This window comes from Mustela putorius, unplaced genomic scaffold, assembly GCF_011764305.1.
Source record: "Mustela putorius furo isolate JIRA1106 unplaced genomic scaffold, ASM1176430v1.1 tig00003869_pilon_pilon_pilon, whole genome shotgun sequence".
In the NCBI taxonomy this organism is placed as follows: domain Eukaryota; kingdom Metazoa; phylum Chordata; class Mammalia; order Carnivora; family Mustelidae; genus Mustela; species Mustela putorius.
In genome coordinates this window covers 10,469,959-10,481,820 of record NW_025422021.1, presented here as the reverse complement: position 1 = coordinate 10,481,820, position 11,862 = coordinate 10,469,959, and the positions used below count along the sequence as shown (strand labels likewise).

Sequence of the window (11,862 nt, the reverse complement as noted above, 5' to 3'; positions counted from 1 at the left end):
TCCTTACCCCTTCAGAATAAAATCTAAACTTTTCTGCATAACAAATGAGGTTTTTCTTTACTTTTAAGATTTTTATTTATTTGACTGCAGCAGACTCTCCACTGATCAGGGAGCCCGATGCAGGGCTCTATCCCAGGACCCTGGGATCATGACCAGAGCTGAAGGCAGACACTGAACCGAATGAGCCACCCAGGTGTCCCCAAATGCGGCTTTTCATCCTCCCATTGCTTCTTGCCAGCCTTCTATAGCTCCAGAACATGCTATGCTCAGTCCCATCTCTGAGCCTTTGCACATGATGTTCTCTCTGCTTGGAATGCCCTCCCCAGCTTGTCCACCTGGCAAACCTACCCCGTGCCTTCTGGCCACAGATGAAATGCTATTCCCTTGGTACAACTTTCTTTGACTCCCTCAGACAAATTTTAGGTTTTCTTCTCCTTCATCACAATCCCACTGACATGACGATCTTATCCTCAAGCACAGCTTTCTGGAGATCACAGACTGAAACTTCTCAAATTCGTATCTGGGCAATCAGCACAGGGCCTGGCATACAGTAGGCACTCAATGAGTGTGTTTTCAATGAATGAGCATTGAGCAAACTTCTTTATGCCTAGCACTGTGTTATGCCCCCCCAAGAAATGGGTCCATGATTAAAGGAGCGAGGCTGATACAAAGTGAAGGTGAAGCAAAGCTTTATTTCGCGCCAAGCATCAAGACTCAAACTGACCTGGCCAGGGCCGCGCCTTTTACAGAGAGGGTGACCCTTCTCTGTTTCACAGACTAGCTTTTAAGGGCAAAGGCCATGCGGTTGGGCCTGGACACGCACAGGTGGCCAATGAAACTGTAACACACAGAGAAAGCTGCACAGTCATGCTAGCTGACCAACTGAATTACAATTTACCCTAGTAGACATTTGAACCAGCCTATCACCTTGGTTAGAATTGGCGCCCAAAAGGTGTCCAAAGGGCGGGGCCCATACTCCTTGGTAGCTAGGGAGACAGTATGCAACCCCCCACTGATCGGAAGTCTCCAGCTGGCCTGACCCACCCTTGCATTTGAGCTTTGTTACCTGGGGCTGGTTTCCCGGACTTGTTTTTAAGTAAATCCCCTGGAGGAAGGGGAGCAGGGACCGTTTAAGGGTTAAACAACAAGGTTATTGTTTAACCTTAATGAAAGCCTCTTGCTAAATAGGTCCTTACAACTGTATTAAAATGTTATCTCATTTTTTGCTTTTAATAATCTTATGAAGAAGTATTATTACCCTTATTGTACAGATGAAGAAACTGAAGTTCAATGAGTTTAAATAATTTGCCCATAGCTACTTTAACCCAATTCTGATGCCAAAAAGGTATGTTGTTTCCTACATTGTGCTATTCCGCTCCCAGGTAAATTGTGCAGTTTGGGTAGCACTTAAACTAGCTGCATACAGCAGGTTGATCCAAATTTTTCTGAAAGAATGTACTATTGTTCTTCCTACCTTGAGAGAGATCAAAACCCTATTATATTTCTGAACAATCTACCCCTACTGCAATTGTTCTTTTTCAAGGTCACAAGTGATTTTCTTGCTGCTGAATTCAATAACCACATTTGTTTTTTTGACTCCCAACAGTTTTCTACAAAGTTGACTCTCTCTTCATTCTGGAAATAAGTTTCTCTCTTGGCTTTTGGGACAAACCTCTCTTGGCTTTTCTGTTTCTTTTCTTGCCTCACCGGGCACTCTGTCTCAATTCCCTTTTCTGTCTCTTTTTCCTCTTACCTACCACTGGGGACTGGACTTTTTCAGAACAAGGTCTTGAATAGACTCTCTTCTCTGCCCACTCATTGCCCTAAGTGGACTCACGCCGTCCCAGGAAAGTAGATAGGATCCATATGCTGTTCACCAATAGAATAGCTCTAGCCCAGCTATCTGCTTATACTTGTATGTCCAACAAACTACCTGATGTCTCTCCTCAATTGCTTTACATTTTGCCCTCAGTTTTCATTGGCATCTCTTAATTTCTCCCCTCAAAGGTGTTCCTCTCCTAGTGGTCCAGTTACTGTTTTCTATAGGACAAACCACCTCAAAACTTAATAGGTCAGGAATTCAGATAGGGCACAGCAGGAATGACTTATCTCTGCATTAGGATATCTTGTGACCTCAGTTGGGAAGACTCAGAGACTAGGGGTGACTTAACAATGCAGGGCTGGAATCATCTGGAGACATCTTCATTCACACACCTGATTTGCAGATCCTGGCTGTTAACTGGGATCTTAGCTGGGAGTGCTGATTGGAACATTTACACATGGCCCCTTCATGTGCTGAGGCTCCTTCATAGCCTAGAGAAGCCTCAAGGTAGGTAGACTTCTTGTGAGAAGCTATGGCCTTTCATGGTCTAAATTCAGAAGTCCCAGGGTCAATTCCACTGCTACTCTATTGGTAGTAGTATTCACAAACTCAAACTCAACTCAAACTCAAGAAGGGATGTAGATCCCACTTCTCAGTGGGATAGATACCCCTGGCACAAGTCACCATTATCTTGCATTTCCTTACTGGTCTCACTGTTTCCATGTTTGTTCCATTCCAATATACCTTCAACAGAATAGTAAAGTGATTTACTAAAATGTCAAATCTTTTTCTTCTGCTTCAAAGCCATCAATGATTTTCCAGTGCACTCAGAATAAGATCCTAATTCTGTATTTCTCTAACCTCATCTAATGTCACTCTGCCCTTAACACATATACCACACTAGATATATGTTCCTTCTTTTCTACTTTATGGCCTTTGTACTTGGTATTACCTCTGCCTGAAACATTTCTTCCTTCCCTGTTGCTCCCATAGGACGAGTTCTTTCTCATCCATCAAGACTTGGCTGTATGTGACCTGACCACTCATTATAGTGAACTTTATTCACTTTAGTGACCTTCTTATTCACTCTCTCATCACCCTATTTTCCTGAGAGCTCATTTATAATCTATAAGTATAATATTTGTGTACTTGTTTATTCTGGGACTTCTCCATTAGAAGGGAAACTCCATGAGGGTCTCATTAACTCCTTAATCTTTAGCACTCACAGTGCCTGACACATAATAAATGCTGAAAAAATATTTGTTGAATATAATACATAGGTAGATGGATGGTGGATCATCTATTTATCCAATGGCAGCAAAAGAAAACACATTTCCTTCTGAGTGCTTTTTTAGCCAAGAATAAAAAATAATTTCCTTAAGAAGTCCTCCCCCATGAGAGCCCAGGTCCAGTTCCCAGACTTCCTGAGATTCCCAGGCTTCTTGAGACTCTAGGCATCAGAGCCAGGTCCTAGAAAGTACTTTACATCTTGGATCACACTCTGTACCTGAAGGGGGGAGGTATTCTTGTCAAATGATCAAAGCAATATATCACCTGCTCTCTCTTAGAGGCAGTGACATCATTAAACCAGGCTGGTTTCTAGAGCTCAGAGAGGTCTGTGATGGGTTTCTTAAAATCAGACAACCTTTCATTCAGACAACCATTTGAAACCAGGCCTGACCGTCCACTTTTAGATCATCATCTTTGCAAACATCTTGCATTCCAAAATGTCTTCCAAATACTCTGAGCTCATCACAATAGCATATCTCTGCATCTTAGTTCCTGCTCATCTAAGAGCTATTGGCGTCTATTTGATTTTCCCAAACACAGAAAATCAGAATGAAGTAATTTTGAAAGTTTTTTTTTTTTTTGAGAATTTTTCTATTTCTTTAAGCTTAGTAAATAGCTTCAGGTGTCGAAAGACCAGTACTCCAGATCACCCACCGAAAGGCTTCTTGACAATCACACCAGTACTGAAGGTTGGCTTACCGTTTCATTTGGCCTTATCAAGATGTTATTTTTTTTTTTCCCTTTTGTTCACACTGGATCTTCAGCCAAGGAAATGTACTTCCAGTTTCCATTCAAGGAAGATTTTGTTTTTATTGTTTTCACTTCACTTCTTTTTTCTTTATTTTTTCTTACTTTATGATAGCTTGCCATGTTCCCTCTATGGTTTACTCTTAAAACAGTATTTAAGCTTTTTACAACTTGCTACCTTTATTGATAACAAAATGGAAGCTTATTTGTCTCTTTTCAAACTCAGGAAGGATTTGTCAAGTGTGATGTTTAAAAAAAAAAAAAAAAAAACCAACAAACCAACTGTGTCTGTTTGGCAGATCCACTGCTGCATTTGCGATTCTCCTCTCTAGTACTTTTCCTGGGACTGACAGTTTTTTGGTCTATTTCACTGGCTACCGTTAACATGTTCCCTTACACTGTCTCATTCCCAGTGGTTTGGTAGCAAGTCTGTGATGAATGATTCTGGTGAGCTGGAAAATAGGATTAACACCTGGAGCCCTCCACACTCTCCCTCCACTCCTGTATAGGTCACTTCTCATCCTTTACCTGTTGCAAAGAGCCAGGCAATTACTGTGATACCTATTCAACTATCTACAAGTGGAGAGATGAAACCTTTATGAGTGCACAACATGGCTGCCATATGTGGGAATTTCTCTGCTCTGTTTTCCCCTTGGAGAGTTTAACTTTTCTGATATTTAAAGGATAGGTTTATAGCAAGAAAAAAGAGAGAGTGAATGTTAACGAGCAACATTTTTATCAATTCTCTCAGGCTTTCCCCAAACCATTCAACTATTTATTTCTAAGAAGAATTCTACAAAGTCTTTTCAGATGGAAATTCTTTGGACTGGTGCCTTACAGACCAACCTTGAGAACAATTTAATGTGACTGGGCTTTTATTGTTTTCAGTTCCTTCAAAGAAAGGCAAATATTTACTACACTTGATACTTTGTCTCTAGTCAACTGATTTTCTTAAAAGACGGGGTCTTTTTGAGCACTTTTATTTTCTTCTAAGTACTCTGAAAAGTATTCTATTTTTCAGTGCTCTTCGTAATGTTCCATCTGTTCTGATTTTTCAGAGGCTTTTTTTTTTTTTTTTTAAATCTCCTCAGAAAATTCAATGAAAAAAGGTAAAGGCTTTACTGCCAGTAAATTTTTGTTTCTCTTCTTTCTGGGAAAGAGCCAGTTTGAGTTTAAAAATAGACCTGAGAAATGTCTACAGCTTGAGATTCATTCAATCCACTAATATTTGCTCTAGAATAATAAGGAGATTTGATACATCTGAACTAAAATGATCCCCATATTTGTCACCTTTCCATTTCGCATCAAATAAAACACCACGGCAGCCTTCTGTCAAAGCAATTCCATTATGTTAACCACCCTGTCTCTCTTATTTTTAATTTATCCTGAAAAAGGTGAAGTTGGCAGTATAGGTCATTTTAGTGTCCTATGTTAAACATTCATCAACTGATGCTATTTATTATTACTTTCCAAGGGCAGTTACTGTGGACCTAGTATTAGATATCCACTGGGATAAAAATATTGGGGCAATAAAAAGAATGACTTAATTTTATAAAGTTTTTTTTTTTTTTAAATCAGCACTATTGAGGTATAATTGACTACAGTAAAATTCGCAAAATTTAAGTGTACAATTAACGAATTCTCACAAGTACATATATTTGTTTAACAACCCTCACAACTGGAACAGTCGGTTGAGCATCTGACTCTTGATTTGGGTTCGGATCTTGCTCTCAGGGTCATGGGATCAAGCCCTGCCTGGAGCTCCACCCTTGGTGCAGAGTCTCCTTGGTATTCTCTCCTGCTCCCTCTGCCCTGCCCCCCAATCTCTCTCTCTCAAATAAATAAATCTTCAAAAAAAAAAAAAAAACCCACCTCTCACAATTAAGGCATAGAACATTTCCATCAAGCCTCAAAGATTCCCTCCTGCCCCTTTGCAATTCTCTTCCTCTCTTTGGCACCAGGCCACCACTAATCTGCTTTTAGTAACTCTAAGTTTTGACTTTTCCAGTATGTTACATAAATGATATTACAGTGTGTGATCTTTCGTGTCTGCCTTCTTTTTCTTAGCATAACACTTTTGGGATTCATCCACGTTGTTGTGTGCGTGAGTAGTATGTTCCTTTTTATTTCTGAGTTGTATGCCACTGTATGGACATAGCACACATTGCCTATTCCTTCATCAACTGGTGGGCATTTGGGTGATTCCAGTTTTTGATGATTATAAACAAAGTTGTTAGGAATACTCAAGTATAAGTCTTTGAGTGAAGTATGTTTTCATTTCTCTAGGGGAAATATATAGGAGTAGGATTGCTGGATCAGATGGTAAGTGTATGTTTAATTTTCAAGAAACAGTCACATTGCTTTCTATAGTGGATGTACAATTTTGCATTCCTACCAGCAATGTACAGGCATTGTGGCCATTCCACACTCTTGCCAACTCTTGGTATTAGCAGTGTTTTTAAAATTCTAACCATCTTAGTGCCTGGGTAATGGTATTTTATTGCCGTTTTAATTTTCATTTCCGAATGACTTACGGTATTAAACATTTTTTGATGCATTTATTTGCTATGTTCTTCTTTGGTGAGATGTCCTCCTATCTTTTACCTTTAAAAAAAATCACATTGGGCGTTTGGATGGCTCAGTTGGTTAAGCAACTGCCTCCGGCTCAGGTCATGATCCTGGAGTCCCAGGATGGAGTCCCACATGGTGGGGGGATCCCTGCTCAGGAGGGAGTTTGCTTCTCTGGCTGACTTCTCTCTTACGCTCCCTCTCATTCTCTCTCTCTCTCTCTCAAATAAAAAAACAAAATCTTTAAAAAAAGAAAAACACCTAAAAACCTAAAAAAATCATGTTATATTCTTATTATTGAGGTTTAAGAGTTCTTTATTCTAGATATAAGCACTTTATCAAATTTATACTTTGGAAATACTTTCTTCCAAAATAATGATGTAATTTAGCTAAAAACCAGAGGAGTTCTGATAAGCTGGTAAATCTAAAATTGTGGTTTCTTGAATTTCTAATTTCTAATTTCAAATTGGAGTTCTAGGTATTAATACACTAGTACTTTGATATAGACTTAGGAACAATGTCAAAAAAACTTCTATAATAAGATGATTTGGATTTTTTGCCCTACAAGTGGTTCTTCTATGCTTGTAAAATTAATTCTAAAGTTGCTGTCGGTAAATTCCATATAAAATGTTTCCCCCACAGTCGGGATAATTTTAAATAACTGACAACTTTAATGCTTACAGGAAAAGCAGAGTGTACTCTAGGAAGAAAGGCAGATAAAGGACGCTTAGGCAAGCTCCTGTATGTGCCCTTCTGGTTTTTGTCTTACTTTCTTTAAAATACACGTTTCTTCTTTTTCTTAGCAAGTTTTAATTTTTATAATTTCAAAAATTACAGAAAATATACAAGAATAATATAAGGAACTCCTAAATACTCTTTTCCAAATTCACTGATTTTTATATTTTGCTCTAATTTAAATACATTTACATTTAATTTTTCAAATATTTCATAAAAAATTAAGGCCTGGTTCTTTTGGAAGTTTTTATTTCCATTTATCTAAGTGGTAGAAAAAGTAGTAATTAACACTCCAATTTTATACTCTGGAAGACAGGCATAAAGATCCTGTCACAGAGCTCTAAAAACCCAGCACTTTCTGCAGGCACCCTAATGAAGCCAACTACCATTCAGTTTTGTAGTCTAGCTTTCCAGCACATTTGCTGACCTCTTTCTGGTATCACTGGTGCCCACCTGAAGCCCTTATACTTGACTCTTAGTCTTGATAACTGATACTGCTTTTATTAATCTAATCTCTGATGTGTCCTCTACTGTTTGTAATTCTGGGAAACAACCAACCCAATTCAACCCATCAGGACCTTAACCTGGTACCCTGCTTTGCCTAAGCTCTAGTAGCAGGCAACATGACAAGCAGTAGTATTTTCAAGTATGTAAAACTAATGATACTAGGTATCCCAGCACTGAGATTCAGAGAACCAAGACATCTTAGCACTGAAAGGACCTTGAGATCATTCAATACAACTCTTTCATCTTCAGGTGAGGACACTGAGACCCCAAGAGATTCAATATTTTATTCAGGGTCACAAGTAAGTTGGTAGCAAAGGATTAACTAAAATTCCAGTTTCAAGCTTTTTTTCTATAATATAATGCTGTCTCAAATAGTTATTATTACTAATAATTAATTTTCAGGAGCAAGAATTCATGTATTTGCTCATGGAGTTGACATATATTTATTGAGCATTTATAACATGCTATGCGCTATGTATACAAGAGACTTAATCTGCCTTCCTGGAGCTTACTTTCTAGCCAGTGAAATTGATGATTAAAATGTAATTACACAGGGCACCTACATGGCTCAGTTGGTTGAGCATCCAACTCTTTTTTTCTTCAATTATGTTATGTTAGTCACCATAAAATACATCATTAGTTTTTGATGCAGCGTTCCATGATTCGTTGTTTACATATATAACACCCAGTGCTCCATGCAATACATGCCCTCCTTAATACCCATCACCAGGTTCACCCAACCCTCAATTCCCTCCCTCCTAAAACCCTCAGTTTGTTTCTCAGAGTCCAGAGTCTTCTCATGGTTTATCTCCCACTCTGATTCCTCCCCTCCTTTCATTTTTCTCTTCCTTCTCCTAATGTCCTCCATGCTATTCCTTATGTTCCACAAGTGAAACCATATGATAATTGACTTTCTCTGCTTAACTTATTTCACTTAGCATAATCCTTCAGTCTTGTCCATGTTGATGCAAAAGTTGGTATTCATCCTTTCTGATGGCTGTGTAATATTCCATTGTGTATATGGACCACATCTTCTTTATCCATTCGTCTGTCGAAGGGCATCGCAGCTGATTCCACAATTTGGCTATTGTGGACACAGCTGCTATGAATATTGGTGAGCATCCAACTTTTAATTTGGGCTCAGGTCATGATCTCGGAGTTGTGGGATAAACCTCATGTCAGGTCCCACACTCAGTGCAGTCTGTTTGTCCCTCTCTCTCCCCCCCAGCTCACATACACTCTCTCTTAAATATATATATACATATATATGTGTATATATGTGTGTGTATGTATATATATATATATATTTATATATACATATAATCTTTTAAAAAATGTAATTACCCACAGCAGAAAACAGTATAGAAGTTCCTCAAAAAATTTAAAGAAGTTCCACTTCTGGAACTGAAAGCAGGGACTCAAAACAGATATCTGTACACCATACTAGTCAGTTCAAGCTCCCATAACAAAGTATCACAGACTAGGTGGCTTAAACAACAGAAATTGAATTTCTTACAGTTTTGGAGAAGTCCAAAACCAGGTATCAGGGTGCATTTCTGGTGATATCTGTCTTTCTAGCTTGTAGGTGGCTGCCTTCTTGCTGTGTCCTCACTTAGCCTATCTGCATGCAGACAGATCAATCTCTGACCTGTCTCTTCCTCTTCTCCTAAGGACAGCAGTCCTATCAGATTAGGGTCCCACCCTTATGATATTATTTAACTTTAATTCCCTTCATAAAGGCCTTATCTCTAAATATAGTCATATTGGGGGCTAGAACTTTTAACATGAATTTTGTGGAGACATAATTTGGTCCATAATATAACCAATGTTCATAGCAGCATTAGTCATAGCCAAAAGGTGGAAACAATCTAAATATCCATTGACAGATGAATGGATAATAAAAAGTGGTATATACCTACAATGGACTATTATTCAGCCTTCAAGAAGACAGAAATTCTGGGGCTTCTGGGTGGCTCAGTTGGGTAAGCATCTGCCTTCAGATCAGGTCATGATCCCAGAGTCCTGGGATGCAGCCCTGTATTAGGCTTCCTACTCAGTGGGGAGTCTGCTTCTCCTCCCTCCCCTTGTGCTTTCTCTTGCTCTCTCTCCTGCTGTCAAATAAATAAATAAAATCCTAAAAAAAAAAAAAAGAAGAAGAAGACAGAAATTCTGACACGTGCTACAATGTGGATAAGCCTTGAGGATATTTTACTAAGTGAGATAAAGGGCATCTGGGTGGCTCAGTCAGTTAAACATCTGACTTTGGCTCAGGCCATCATCTCAGGGTCCTGGGACCGAGCCCCACCTCAGGCTCCATGCTCAGCTGGGTGCCTGCTTTCCCTCTCCCCCACCCCTCTCCCCACTTGTGTTCTCACTCTCTCTTACATAAATAAAACCTTTACACTAAGTGAAATAAGCCAGACACAAAAGGACAGATATCATGATTCCACATACATAAGGTACCTAGATTAGTCAGATTCATGGAGACAGAACAGAACAGTGGCAAAGGCTGAGGAGAAGAGAAAATGGGAAGTTATTGTTTGATGGGTACTGGGTTTCAGTTTGGGATGATGGGTACTGGGTTTCAGTGGTGATGGTTTACACAACAATGTAAATGCACTTAACGCCACTGAACTGTACACTTCAAATGGTTAAATGTAAGTTTTATGATATGTGTATTTTACCACAATAAAACAAAAAAATAATTTTGACTTCAGTATGTGGCCATAACACCGAGAAACTGGATTTACTCTTTCCACTTAAAATCAAGAAACAAGTGCTCACTTGGGCAGCAAATATACTAAAATTGGAATGATGCAGAAATTAGCATGGCCCCGGTGCAAGGATGACAGGCAGATCTGTGAAATGTTCCATTTTTAAAAAATTGAGAAAAAAGACAAGGAGTAATGGTTTTCAGCCATTGGACACATGAAACCTAGGGCAGTAGTCCCTCAGAAAAAAGAAATAAAAGAGGTGAGCCCTGTGATAGCCCTAGTTTTGTGCCTAGAGAGTTTCCAGGCTATAGCATAGGGAGGAAAATCCCAGACAGAACCTGGTAATCTCCCTGAGCTGAGTAGCCAGAGTTGTGAGTTCGGAGGAAGCAAGGTAGACAGAATTCACAGGGTAGAGTGCCAGAGAGGAGAGAGCTGCACAGAGCTCTGAGACAGAGCAAGGGCCCCCAAAACCATGGTTCCTTTTCAGTCTTCAGGAAAGTAGCTGCTGGATCTGTGGTATTTGTTATGACAACTGTAGAAGGCTAATATAACAGTTCAGAGCGTTCCCATATTTTAGCCATCCACTCACCTGAACCGGACATCCAGTTTCCCCTATTATAAACATCTTACAATAGTATGGTATATTTGTTATAATTAATGAACTCATATTGATACATTATTATCAGCTAAAGTCCATAGTTTATTCAGATTTAATCTCTCCCTAATATACTTTTTCCCCTCAGGATTCTTCTAGTACACCAAGTTACATTAACTTGTCATGTCTCCTTAGGTTCCTCTTGGCTGTGACGATTTTTTCCTTGTTTTTGATGAACATGAAATCTTCAGGGGCACTGGTTTGGTTAAAATAGGATGCCCAGCTATTGGATTTTATCTGGTTTACTTTCATAATTAGATTAGGGTTATGAGTTTGGCCATAACAAAGCAATAGCCTTCTGAGCATTCTTCTTGATAACCAATGTAGCACAAGGTTTTTCCACTCTGGGTGCGAGGAACATAAATTACTCCTGGCCCTGTGTGAAGTCTGAAGACTATGGGCTCCTTTCCAGTGGGTATTTTCCCTTACTTGGGTAGGCTCCTCATTCACATATCCAGTTGCTACTTACTATGAGAAACTTATTTTCTTACAGTTCTGGAGGTGGGAAGCCCAAGATCCTGGTGCTTTCAGGGTTGTTTCTAGTAATCTCTCTCTTCTGGGCTTGTTGACAGCTGCTTTCTCACTGTGTCCTCACTTGGCCTTTCCTCTGTGCATGTGTGTAGAAAGAAACTCATCTCTGGTGTCTCTTCCTCTTCTTACAAGGACGCATACCAGGACCTCACCCTTACGACATCACTGAACCTTCATTGCCTTCGTAAATGCCCTCTTTCCAACTACAGTCACATTGGGGGTTAGAGCTTCAACATATGAATTTTGAAGGGACAAAATTCAGGCCATAACAGAGAAGAAAGAGATGGGAGAAC

General features: G+C 39.4%; 1 non-coding gene across 1 annotated transcript; it reads left to right on the top strand.

Moving 5' to 3' along the window:
* The first annotated feature begins 10,445 nt into the window (after positions 1 to 10,445).
* On the top strand, positions 10,446 to 10,549 carry LOC123388040. The gene has a single exon (XR_006602574.1). It is a non-coding gene; the product is annotated as a U6 spliceosomal RNA (small nuclear RNA).
* The last annotated feature ends 1,313 nt before the right edge of the window (positions 10,550 to 11,862 follow it).